The sequence below is a fragment of the Chrysemys picta genome, chromosome 3 (assembly GCF_011386835.1).
Source record: "Chrysemys picta bellii isolate R12L10 chromosome 3, ASM1138683v2, whole genome shotgun sequence".
Classification (NCBI taxonomy): domain Eukaryota; kingdom Metazoa; phylum Chordata; order Testudines; family Emydidae; genus Chrysemys; species Chrysemys picta.
The window spans coordinates 76776458-76789671 of record NC_088793.1 but is presented as its reverse complement, the minus strand read 5'-3'; the positions used below and the strand labels follow the sequence as shown (position 1 = coordinate 76789671).

General features: G+C 45.7%; 1 long non-coding RNA gene across 1 annotated transcript; it reads right to left on the bottom strand.

Annotated features, from left to right (window-relative positions):
• Positions 1–3770: 3770 nt before the first annotated feature.
• LOC122174424 (uncharacterized) lies at positions 3771–13159 on the bottom strand. Its single transcript, XR_010599557.1, has 2 exons — positions 13003–13159; positions 3771–10479 (listed from the first exon to the last, which is right to left on the bottom strand). It is a non-coding gene; the product is annotated as an uncharacterized LOC122174424 (long non-coding RNA).
• Between the last annotated feature and the right edge of the window lie 55 nt (positions 13160–13214).

Below are 13214 nucleotides of genomic sequence, written 5' to 3'. Positions count from 1 at the left end.
ACTTCTAATTATTTTTTTCTTTAGATGAAAATGTCTTAACCTTTTTGCAGTTCTCCTTCTTTTTTGGACTATCAAGTAACATATGCTGTGTGTGTAAAATATGGATCATTCTTTAATATGAGATATGCTAAACCCAACCGAGCACCATTAGGAATATGTGCAAGTAACTGATCATGTGCACCATGAATGTTCAGCTTTGGAACTATATTCCTCAATCAACCACTTCTATTTTGTGTTCAGATGCTACTGGTTGGAATATAGAATAATGGATAATACGCTGCTCTCAATAGACTACCATTTCTCTTAAGAAGTGAGAATTTTGTGAAGAGTTGGTTATCTTGACAGTTTAGACATTTGGGAATGCGTAGATTTTTTTTTTTCTAATCAGCTACAATTAAGTTTAAGATACACTACTGTGGAATACAGCTTCCGTGATGCACTGCATTTGGTTTTCAGTCCAGATCTTATATTATCTGTTCAGTTAAAAAAAAAAAAAAGTATGAAAGGTTTATACAGGTCTGTCGCATCTTACGTACATTTAACATGTGCAATTTCAGCTTTGCACGGTCGGGGGGGGGGGGGGGAGTGCAGGCGATTCCACCAGCATGAGACACGAATCTGCTGTTCCCACTAAAATATTTCTGGGGGAGGACTTGACAGCAACAGCATGTCTTTAGGCCTGTGATAAGGTTCTCCCCTATAATAATCCTGGAGGCGCAAAAAAAAAAAAAAAAAAGTTGTGTGTCTGCCCCGGAGTATGTGTGAGATGGGAGAAGCGAATCTGCTGTTCCCACTACAGTACTCAGTCCCCCGTGCCTCTCACTGTGCGCATCTCGCCATGCTGAGTGAGATTCTACTGTGCCTATACTGTTTAAAGAGACAGTATGTATTTTTAGTACTGTATAACATGGCCCCTAAACGCAAGGCACCTACTTCATCTGGTGCTCAACTGAAGAAACAGCAATGTGTTCCAATGCTGGAGGAAAAACTAGCTGTGTTGGACTTATTGAGAGACGGTATGTCCATCGCCAACGTGGCGGGTAAATATGGCCGCAACGAATCTAGCATCCGTGCCATCAAGATTCGAGAGACAGAAATTCATCAAGCCGTGGCATCAAGTGCTCCAGTAACTGCTACGGTGATGAGCCAAGTGCGTGATAAGACTTTAGTGAAGACTGAAAAGGCATTAAACTTATGGCTGGAAGACATGGACCATAAACGTGTGCCTATCAATGGCAACATGTTGCGAGAAAAGGCATCTATGCGCTGTTCAAACCTCCCGCCGAAGAGGGATAGCCTTCTGATAAGAAGGAATTCAAAGCCAGCCAAAATTGGCTTAACAGTTTTAGGAACTGCTTCAACCTCAAAAACGTGCAGACTACTGGTGAAGCTGCATCTGCCAATGTGGAGGCAGCAAAAGCCTATCCCGAACAATTAAAGAAAATCATAGAGGAAAGGGGCTATCTTCCAGAACAAGTTTTTAATGCTGACGAGACTGGGCTCTTCTGGAGAAAGGGAGGGAAAAAAAAAAAAAAGCCCACCCGCACTTACATTTCGAAATCAGAAAGACAAGCCCCTGGCTTCAAAGCAGCTAAAGACCGTGTGACTGTGTTGCTTTGTGGAAATGCGGCTGGGCATTTAATAAAGCCGGGCTTGCTCTACAGGGCTGCAAATCCCCGTGCCCTAAAAGGCAAGAACAAAAATCTCCTGCCTGTGTTCTGGCAATCAAATAAGGCTTGGGTGATGGCAGCATTATTTCTGGATTTATTCCACAAGTGTTTCATTCTGGAGGTCAAGCAGTACCTTGAAGAGAAAGGACTTGACTTTAAAGTGTTGCTGATCGTAGACAATGCTCCTGGCCACCCTGCGGCACTCCGGTTTGTGCATAACAACGTTGAAGTCGTCTTTCTCCCCTCCAATACCGCCTCCAACCTCTCGACCAAGGCATCATTAGCTGTTTCAAGGCCATGTAGACGAGGCTTACATTCTCACGGATCCTTACCGCTATGGATGCTGATCCCAATGTTAATGTGATGGAGTGTTGGAAGGCCTTCAACATTGCTGACTGCATCACTTATATTGAACAGGCAATGGATGCTATCAAGCCTGAAACAGTCAATGCATGTTGGCAAAACCTGTGGGAAGACACTGAATGATTTTAAGGGTTTCCCGACCATTGACAAAGAAGTGCAACTCATTGTTCAGGTGGCCAGGCAAGTGGGTAGTGATGGCTTCGTTGACATCCTCGAGGAATTAATTGAGGGCCATAGAGAAACATTGACTAACGAAGAGTTAGAGGAACTGATAAAATCGTCTACAGAAGACGAAGATGATGACGAACAGGAAGAGCCAGCAACTTGGAATCTTCATAAATTTTCTGAAGTGTTCCAAGCAGCGAAAAACTTGAATGATTTAATTTCTGAATATGATCCTTCTATGGAATGAAGCCTCAAAATCACACGTAGTATTACGGATGATTTGAGACCGTACCAAGAAATATTTGAGGAGCTCAAGAGACAACAGCGACAGTTGCCAATCGCCATGTTTTTAAAGAAAAAACAACTAGCAGCAGCAGAGCCTATACAATCAACTTCTCGAGCTGAACCAGAGCCAACCACTTTGTCTACGACTCGCTCTCCGTCACCCAAGCCTGGCCCATCGTCGCCTGGATCGACATCAAGCCCTCACGACTCAATGATAGTGTTGTCAGGGGAAGAGGAAGACTAATCATTGGAGTGTGTACAGTACAAGTCTAGCAAGAATATCCAGGATGACTGGTGACTGTTCAGGTTTACCATATTGTACTGTACTGTTTTCATTTTTATTCTTTCATTCTTCTGTTATTAAAAATACTTTAAAATTATATTTTGCATATGTAGTCTTTATTATATACTGTACTATACATTGCTGTATACAATACAGGGTTGTATACACAAAAATGTACTTTATGGGTGATTTAAGGGATTTTCAAGGGTCAAGGGTTTTCACTTTACGCGCTGACTGCGGAACGTAACCCCAGCGTAACATGAGACAGACCTGTATACTCTACCATAATTGGAATTTTGTCACATCCTGTACTTATGGAAATTACATTATTTGACACAACTGCACTGATATTGGTAGTGACTTGCCAATAAAGAGAGCATACTACAGTACTGCTGTATTTAAAAATTCCATAGATGTAGCTAAATAGCATATACAGAACATCTATTACTAGCAGTACATTGGCATTAATTTTGTTACATTGTTGACATTCATGTATATTAAACTTCATCGTGTTTTATAAGAGAGTTCTCTTATGAGCATGTTTGGGAAGGGTAAATAAGAATGTCAAGTATAATTTCATAGATGGAGGAGACATGATCTTAAACAATTCTGTGGGTAAGTATATAATGGGGGGGTTGTATAAATAAAGAGAACTCTAAATTTGGATGCTCTATTAATTTAGATGTGTGCAGGCTTCTGCCTGTTCTAAACAGACACAGATTAAAATAATTTTAAAAGATTTGTGCGGTAGGGAAAAGGAAACACCATTTTTAAGTGTATGGCGTAAGTGTTATGGGGTTTCTTTAAAACCCAAGTTCACAAATGAAGGCTGGGGTGGAATGAAAATAGTATCCTCCCTGTTAGGGCTTCCCCTCATCGTCCCTTGGTTATTGTCACGCAGACAAAAAGAAGACCAGAGTCTGAAGTGCAGGCAATGCAGTGTTTATTGGGGTTAATCAAGCAAGCATATCCATAGCTTTGTACACCAGTAGATATTTTTCCTCTCCTTTCCCCCCCCCCCCCCCCCCAGCTCTTTCTTAGCAGGCTCGATTATACCTGTAGTGCATGCCCCAGCACCACGTCTTACAATTTATGGTAATTTTCCGTTTTTGGAGGGTCAAGAGTCTGGGGCTTTGGTACCACCTCTTTTGTATCCCATGGGATGGGTAGGGAGTGAGGTTGTGTTTTGGCCAGGGTCACCATTTCTTTGGCTTTTTAGTGTTTCTTACGCCTCCTTTCTCTCCCCCCCAACCTTCCCTTGTCCCTCCCAACTGGTTGCTTGACCTTGCTTTGAGGTAGAAGTCAAAACGGTCATATATTAAACTCCCACTAAAACCAGCAACACTTTAACTCTCTTCCTTATCTTTTTATTTCGTGCTATAAACCCCTTCTGGTTGTGGGCAGATGCAACACAGAGTGTCTTTGTTCTTTGTTCACAGGTTAGTAAGAATATTATAAGTCAAACAGGCAAAGAAAACCCAAAATTCTATCTCAGGCAAATATACAGGCCTGAATGCTATGTTAGCATCACTAACACTCTCAGGCTGTGTATATGTGAAGATAAGTGAAATAGCACAGTTGGTAAACTTCTGAAGGGTGGGAGACAGTTGGGGACTTGAACTGTTGTCTGAAAACTCAAACTGGATGCAGATGGATGAATCAGTCAGATGTAGTCAAACAAAGGACATTACTAATGTTACAGATTTTTATGTACTGAGGTTTTGCAAATTTTCTGGTATATGGTTTAGTAACTTCCTGTTCTGGGAGATTATACTACACCTCTACCCTGATACAACGCTGTCCTTGGGAGGCAAAAAATCTTACAGTGTTATAAGTGAAACCGCGTTATATCGAACTTGCTTTGATCCACCGGAGTGTGCAGCCCTGCCCCCCCAGAGCACTGCTTTACCGCATTATATCCGAATTCATGTTATATCGGGTCGTGTTCTATCGGGGTAGAGGTGTACATTATAACCTTCTCTGGCTCTGAGGGACCTTTTCAAGGCTGCCACTTACTAGCTGTGTCTTATTTAAAATTATAGCATATAGAAGTAGAAAGACTGAATAGACCATCCATATATATCTTACTCAGCTTAAGTGAAAATTTTGACCATTGTACTTTTTGTAAATAAATATTTTAATGCAGTAAATAAATATAAAAAAAAAAGAATGACAACATAAGCACTAGTCCTTACGCCATAAAGGAGGTACCAGTAATTGGTTTTCTGGTGTAGTTCTAGACTATACATCCTAAACAAGTGGTCGTGAAAATGGAGGGCTAGCTCTTCTTCCAAATCTCCCATCTGCATTGTTCTTCCTCATCTTATGCAAACTAATTGCTGAAGTCTGAAACACAAAATTTTAATTCTCTTCAAGCATGAGATTCAGTTTTGAGTCCTGAGAAACCTTCCTGCATGTGAGCATAAAGGGCCTCCTTTCTATCTTTGAGCCAGGATTCTTTGACAGCTCTGCCGTGGAATCCTTCAGGTACACGGACTCCTCAAAGAGGTTTTACCACTTTACTCTTACAGATTACTATCTTATTGGCCCTGTTGAGCATTATGAACGTACCTGGGGGGGGGAATGGTACAGAAGGCCTGAAAACACTCCAAAGTGAAAAGGCCTCTTATATGTCCTCATCACTGAGACAAACTTCTGTGAGACCAGGGGCCTCTTAGCAGTTGTCCTCGTCCAGCTTGTCTTTTGAAACTAAAACTAGCTTCCAGAGAGCCAACGTATTGAGACTCTGACTATACAACTCTCCTCTCTCACAAATCATTTCTATTATAATTGGCATCATGATGATGAGGGAGGAAATAAATTACTTACAAATTAAATTACCAGAGTTTCTTCTACCCAGAAAAGAGAGCAGAAGACTCCAGGAGGATTACCATGCACCTCTCCATGCATATTTAGATTGCTGAAGGAAGCTCCTAAATATTAGTGATTGCAGCTACAGAGACCATTAAGGTATACAGATAATCTGAGAATGAAGAATCCATGGGCACGACTATCTGAGGAGGCCTACAACCAACCTTGTCCTTGAATGATTCTGTGGCTAAACCCTTAATTTCTGCACCTGCTTCAAGAGTTTCAGTTAAGGCATAGAGCCAGCAGATGTCTGACCCCTGCATCCATCTCACCTCCAGCCAATTACTGAAATACAAGCCATAACACATTCCTACTACGGGGACAGAGCAGCATTCTCTTTTAAATTCAGGGGTGTGGAGGAGTAAAGTAGCCAAAACTGCTGGTGCTTTTCCAGCAAGGATTAGCAAGCAGCATGTTTACCCATATGAAGAAGAGGAAGGAAAAGTCCAGAATTAATTTGAGTGAACCCAAAATATGTTACGGGAGGAAGTGTCAATACTGATTTATTTAGGGCGTGGAAGCTGATTTATTAGTGAGGCAGTGAACATGCAGCAATACAAATGTAAACCTAGCACCAGAGGACTTTTCGTTTGAACTAATAGAAACAGGTGAATGTCAACAAATATTTTCAAGCCTTGCTACTGGTAGTGGACTAGTACTTACCATCTAGATTTATGTTGGATGAGCCTGCTGCATGGTTTTCTGGCTCTCTAGCATTTGCATTGTTACAAGGAAATGCACTTGAACATTACATGACTTTTTTTTTAAATTTCATCAGCAAAATGAATAGAAAGTGGTACAAGAGTATCATAGAGAGGCCTGTTTCAGTCCTCCATGTTTAAGCACTGTAAGGCTTCTCTCAAATGAAGGCTTTTTTGGTTTTATGAAAGGGTTGGTTCTACTGCCCTCTTTTCCTTATTTTATTTTTTTCCTCTTTTTACTGTACAAAGACATTGTCTCAGATGGAGCACTCTTAAGGACTGCAGCTACTGTCTCTCTTTTTGTCCTGTCTCTGTCCTCTTTGTGTAGATAGAATTCACTGTGGCTAGTGGTGTGTCCCTTTTATCTCCAAAAATGTAGTAAGGAAGCACTTAATTTTTATGCATTAGTCCCAAACCCTTTGTTAGAACCCATAGCATATTCCTGATGCACATTGTCAAATGAAATTGCCTTAGTCACAATTTTAACATAACATAAGATAGCTTTTAGTGGTCCATCTATTAATTTAGGTAGCCTACATCATCTTAGTGCAGAAACAGTGTTGGATGTAAAAGTTAAGAAATGCATCTCTTAGTTTGCTAGAAAACTGGTAACAATTTTGTGTTTGCTTCTCCAAGAGGTAAAATATAATGCTGTGTGAGACCTCAGTGAGGTCCTAAACTGTGGCTACTGTACCTCTTACACGTTCCTTTGCACTTACAAGTAGCATTGAGGGTCTTAATTTTATACTCACTAGATTTAGAAAACACAGAATTGCTAGAAAGTCTCTGTCCCCAGAAGTTTGTTTCAAGTTTGTAACTTCAGTTACTTGTGGGAAATATTGTTTAAAATAATCCTGATTTTTACTTTCATTTTGATTAAATAAAATTCTAAACTCAGACTGATAAACCAATTTTGGGTGGAAGCCATGATGGATGGAGGCATTACACCAGCTCCTGGAAAATCATTGTGATCCTTAAAGCTGATTTGGGCACCTAGGTTCCCTGTACAATGAATGAGGAAAGATAGGTGCCTTAGAATGTGATCCACAAAAGTCAGCATGGTAGGCGGGGAGACCCCTAAGCTAGCCAGTGGGAGAAGGTAACGAGCAATGTGTCCTAGGCACCTATCTTTGAGAGGGGAAGGACTTAAGTCTGGGCTGCAAGGTGACACATCTGCTTAGTGATCCCCAAACAGGGAGCCAGCCACATGGAGTTAGGTGGATTAGGGGCCTAAGGTATCTCTTAGTAGTTAGACACATGCTCCACACAAAATGGTGAGAGGAGGTGCCCAGCTTATTACTTCTAGCCCAGTGGCTAATGCACTCACATGGGATGTGGAGACCCAGGTTCAATTCCCCTCTCTCTGATGGGGGACAGGAGGGGAAATGATTTGCACACTTCTCTGGAGGGTACTTTAACCACTGAGATATGGCAAATTCTGTGTGTGCGCACATGAGAATGACTAGTCCAGTGCTTAGGGCGGCCCTCTGGGGAGTAGGAGGCCCAGGCTCCAGTCCCCCCTCCCCCCCCCCACACTTTTTCATTAGCAACAGTGGCACAGTTTCAATAGGAGAGATTGGGGAAACCCTCTAAAATCAGAATATTACATAGCTCAGTGGTTGGAGCACTCACCCGAGAAGCAGGAAACCCTTATTCACATCCTTTCCCCCCTCTGTTTCTCCCACATCCCATGTGAATGCTGTAACCCCTGGGCTAAATGTAATAAGGTGGGCAACATCTTAGGTGGCCAAATTTTGAATGGGACCTAATCCAGTCTGTGAGCACACCTACTGGATTGGGCCCTGAATGTGATTTAGGCATTCAGCTGCCTGTCTTCCTCTGGGGTGGTGAATTGCTCTGGGACCTACGCAGGAGTTAGGTGTGCAGATGCCTAGATGGAGACAGCAATGTGCATGCCCAGATGCAAAAACATAAGTGCTAGAAAACTCTGACCCTGAAAACTTAGGCTTCCAAGTAGTTTAGGCACCTACCAGGTTCAGCAGAAGTTTTGTGGATCATAGGGGAACCAAAACTGAAATGTAAGTGCCTGAGGCACTAAGTCCTAAGTCTGTGGTTTAGGCTCCTAAGTACCTTTGTAGATCTGGGCCCTTGTTCCTTATTTCAATAATTCCATATTCCAAAAATAGAAATTGCCTGATTAGGTTTCCTCCTAGTAATGCAGCACACTAAGACCTGTTTGTCTATTTTAGCATATTATAATCCACTAAAAAACAAACCACCACTTGATTCAAGCATTCTAATTACTGCTTCCAAGTTGACATGTCTTAATTGCTACTTGTTTTCTGTCATCATTTTGATTTCTCAACACTGTGTTAGTTTAATGTTTTCAATTAGCATCAGATCCATTGATGAGCTTACCCACATTTTCAGTGTTTCCCTTTGCCTGCAACAGCCTGGAAACAAAAATTTTAAATTCTTAATCCAGTACAACCACTGTATTGTATCCAAGCTTTTGTTACTATCCTCTGCTCATACTAAGTAACTCAACATTGTTCAATAAGATGTAGATACATCTTTGATGTCCTCTGCAAACACACACACACACACAAACAACCTGTGACAGAGTGGAAGTAGCCTAGGGCTGACTCGCCACTCTGCACTTTGTAAGCACCCCTACATGGGCCAGATTGAGAGTTGATTAGAACTGGGTGGTTCAGCTCATCAGCTAAGGACTATTACATGGGAGACAGGCAACAGAAAGAAAGGTAAAACAGCCCAAGATCTCGGAGAGGTAAGACCTCTCTCACTCTGTGACAGGAGGGGTGTTGAAGCTTGGGAAAAACCTTATGGTAATGAGACATGAAGTCTGCGTAAGACACTGTAAATAAAGTGCACTGCTAGTGAACTCCCCAAGGGTGTGTGAGCACTGCTTGCAAAGAGAAAGCCAGTGTGAGGGAACCTCATGGAATTTGGAGGCTTGTCCTGGGATTTCCTACTCCACTGTATGTGAAGGACTGGAAAGGGAAGCTGAAGTGGGCAGACTGGGAAATCTGAAAGAACTCCTGTGGTGGGTAGGTGAGTGGTAGGAGTTACAGCAGGGATTGGCAATCTTTGGCACCCTGGTGGCCCGGGCCGGTTTGTTTACCTGCCACGTCCGCAGGTTCGGCCGATCGCGGCTCCCACTGGCCGCGGTTCGCCGCTCCAGGCCAATGGGGCTTCGGGAAGCGGCGCGGGCCGAGGACTGTGCTGGCCGCCGCTTCCTGCAGCTACCCTGGCAGGCCGCGTGCCAAAGGTTGCCGAGCCCCGAGTTCCAGCAACCCCTACAGGAGTTTCAACAAATCCAGCACACAGAGAGGTGGTTCTTGTTATCTTAGCAAGCTGAACAACAACAAAGCCTACAGTAATTTATTGCAGGCCAACTGCATGTGCAGCAACAGTTCTTTGAGATGTTGGTGAGTCCCTCAATAGGGAGTGATAACCAGGCAATTGGCATGATGCTGTGCAAAATGGGCCTAGTGGATGACCCTGAGGCTTTTTTGTTAATACTTGAGAGAATGGCTTCAGGAGCAGCCTGGGAAAAGAGGGTATGAGTCTACATGTGGCTTTCTCTCTCTTGTAAAAAAGTCAATGTCACTCAGTGATGAACAAGCAGCGGATTATGATACCGTGAATGCAGCCATTTTAGATTGGGTGGGTCTGTTGGCAGAATGATACAGGCAGAAGTTTTGAACAGCAAAGTGGTTGGAGGGGACAAGAGTTAGGGCCGTTGCACAAAAAGTGATTAGATTGGGCCAGTAGGTTGCTGAGGCCAGATGTCTGAGGAGTTTGGGAGATTTGTGGACTCCACTATTTTGGGACTTGTAGACTGAGGTAGATAGAAATCTCTGAAACTTGGACTAAGACAGTTGTGGCTCTCAGCTACTGAGCAACTAGTTACACCCGCTATTTCTGTGGACACTGCAGTTGCTATAGGTGGAATACCTCTCATAGATTCCCCCACCACTAGGAGCTCGAGAAATACACAAAGTAATCCCCCTACTACCACCTTGAGCTGGCTACTCCAGCACAAGGAGAAGAGGCCCCAAGTGGGAGTTACCCAGATATTGTAGCCTACCTCTTCTCCCTCTTCCATCCCAAGTCCTGAGTTTGGAAAGAACAGTACTGGAAAGGAGCCTGGAACCTGGGTGGGGGAAAAATATTTTACACAAGGAATCTCAAAGGTATTGCCCCTACAGCATCATCACCCTACTGAAGCTCAATGATGAAGGTCAGTGATGTTTGGTTTTGGATCAGAAGTGGCCGAGGTTGAACAGCTTAGCATCCATTTGATAGATTAGCTGCACTGCTGCCGGAATTTTGTCAATGATCAAATAGAGCATTGCAGCGAGGAAGATGGAGAAGAGCATTGAGGCAATAACACAGCCCTGCTTAATGCATGTCTTAACCTTAAAAGGCACCATAGTAGATCCAATACAAAGGATCACTGCTTGCAAGTCATTGGGAAAGAGACAAGAAATGGTGATAAATATCGGTGGGCATCCATACTTCAGAAGGATTTTCTACAGTGCTTCTCTCTTGATGGAGTCAAAGGCTTCTGTCAGGTCCATGAACACCAGATATAATGGCCTGTGGTGTTCTCTACATTTTTCCTGCAGCTGGCAAGCAGTAAAGTTCATGTCAGCAGTACCGCTAGATGGTTTAAACTAGGGGTTCTCACAACAAAATTTTTGGTGGCCTAAGAGTATGGCCATGCACTCGTGCTGGTGGCTGCTCTGACAATTTTTCTTAAAGTACTAATTAACTTTAGGAAAAACAAATATGCACATATACATGTCCAAATCATTGTAATTTATTCATGTAGGGTTTTTTTGCACACCCTCTGATAGCGGTCCTGGGTGAGAGGCTGCTGCTTCCTTCCCTCACCTGATCACAGCCCAGCATACTGTGGCCACAAGAAAAGCCCCAGGTGGCCGCATTTGAGAAATGCTAGTAGAAATCCACATTGAGATTCATGAAGAATGTCTTCACAGAGGAAGAAGATGGTTCAAGAGAAATCTAGCAAGGACATTTCCTGAGGTTGCTAGCAGAAATTCCTCTATAATTTCCACAGTCAGATTTATTTCTGATGTTGGGTTAATGTGTCAAAATATATACAGGTACCATTGATATAACTAGGTTGAAACCACACAAAAGTTTTCACAGGTTTAACTAAATCAATTTTAAACGGATTTAAAACAAACTGGTGCAAATCCTGTGTTTAGACAATCCCCGAAAGCAAGGATGGCGGGAAGTGGAGACACCGGGTAGGGCTGTGGGGCGGTAAAGCGGTGACCTTACTGCAGCGCTGGGGAGGCAGATGGATGGGCTCTCCCAGGGGGCTGCTGTATGCTGTGCGGCGATCATGTTTTTCACTCTGGCTCGGGGCCCATAAATAAAGAAGTGTGGGTCAGGCAGGGGCTCTGCCACTCCTGCTTCCCATTGGCGGGGGGCAGGGGTGATAGCCTCGGTCGCAGCACCTGTGCCTGCACATGTCTCCCGGGAGCCGTTCGGGCCGCTGCCCAGCCTTAGGGTGACCAGACGTCCTGATAAAATCGGGACTGTCCCGACATATAGTTGTTTGTCCCATGTCCTGACCAATGTACGGTTGGGACGCCATTTGTCCTGATATTTTGGCGTGGGGCTGGAGTGGATTGGTCACCCTAGCCAGCAAGCTCCCGCACAGCTCCCGGGAAGTGGCCTGCAGGACCCTGTGGCCCCTAGGCACAGTGGCAGGCTGGGGGGGGGTCTCCAGTCCCCGTGCTATGCCCACCACCAGCGCCGTCTCCGTTGCGGCCAATGGGAGCTGCGGGAACAGGGCCTGCAAGCGCGGGCAGCACGCAGAGCCCCATGACCCTAGGCACCAGAGGGACCTGACGGCCGCTTCCCCAGAGCCCCCGCAGGTAAGCACCACTGGGATCCCACCTCACCCCTGCCCCAGGCAGGTCCCTCTGGCGCCTAGGGTCAGGGTGGCCAGGGGGCTCTGCACGTTGCCCGCACCATGAGAGCCCTGTCCCCGCAGCTCCCACTGGCACAGTTCCGGCCAATGGGAGCTGCAGAGCTGGCGCTAGTGGTGGGCACAGCATGTGGAGACCCCCCTAGCCGCCCTGACCCTAGGAACCAGAGGGACCTGGCTGCTGCTTCCCGGGAGCTGCCCCAGGTCAGCGCCACCCAGCCCCAGCCCCCGCACCTTCTCCCCTTGCGCCAGCCCTCAGGTGTGAAAGCGGGCGGGGGGCTGGCCAGGGGCAATGGGGCATGCATGGCATGATCAGATGCACACTGGTCCGCCTGGCCCTTCCTGTCGGGGGCGGGCGCATGCTGTGCCACACAACTCCCCTGCCCAACACCCCCTGGACCCACTATGCCCAATGCCCCCCCCAAATCCACAGTGCCCTGCACACCACCACTGCTGCCCAGTGCCCCCCCCCGCCCACAGCCCCACCATAACTGCTCAGCCCCCCCCCACAGAACCCCCCACTCCCTAGTGCCCCAACACACACATCCCCCCCAATATCTTTCCCCACAGCCCTACCACAACTACACAGCTCCCCACACAGACCCCTACTGCCCAGTGCCCTGACAAACACAGATCTCCCGCACTGCCTAGCACCCCACCACAGACCTCCCAGACACTCACTCCCCACGCCCTGCCCCTGGCCACACTCACAGGCCCTGCTGTGAGGTGATGGGACTGTCAGCTGGGCTAAGCCAGCAGCGCGGCGGGGGCTGGAACTGGGATCATGCGCCCCTGCCCCGCGGTTTTTGCAGGGGGGTGGAGCTGGGGCCATGAGCCCCTCGCAGCTTCCTGGGGCTGTGCGTCGCCCAACCCCAATGGCTCCGGTCGGGGATGTGCGCCTGTGGCTGCCCCGCCCCCGGCCT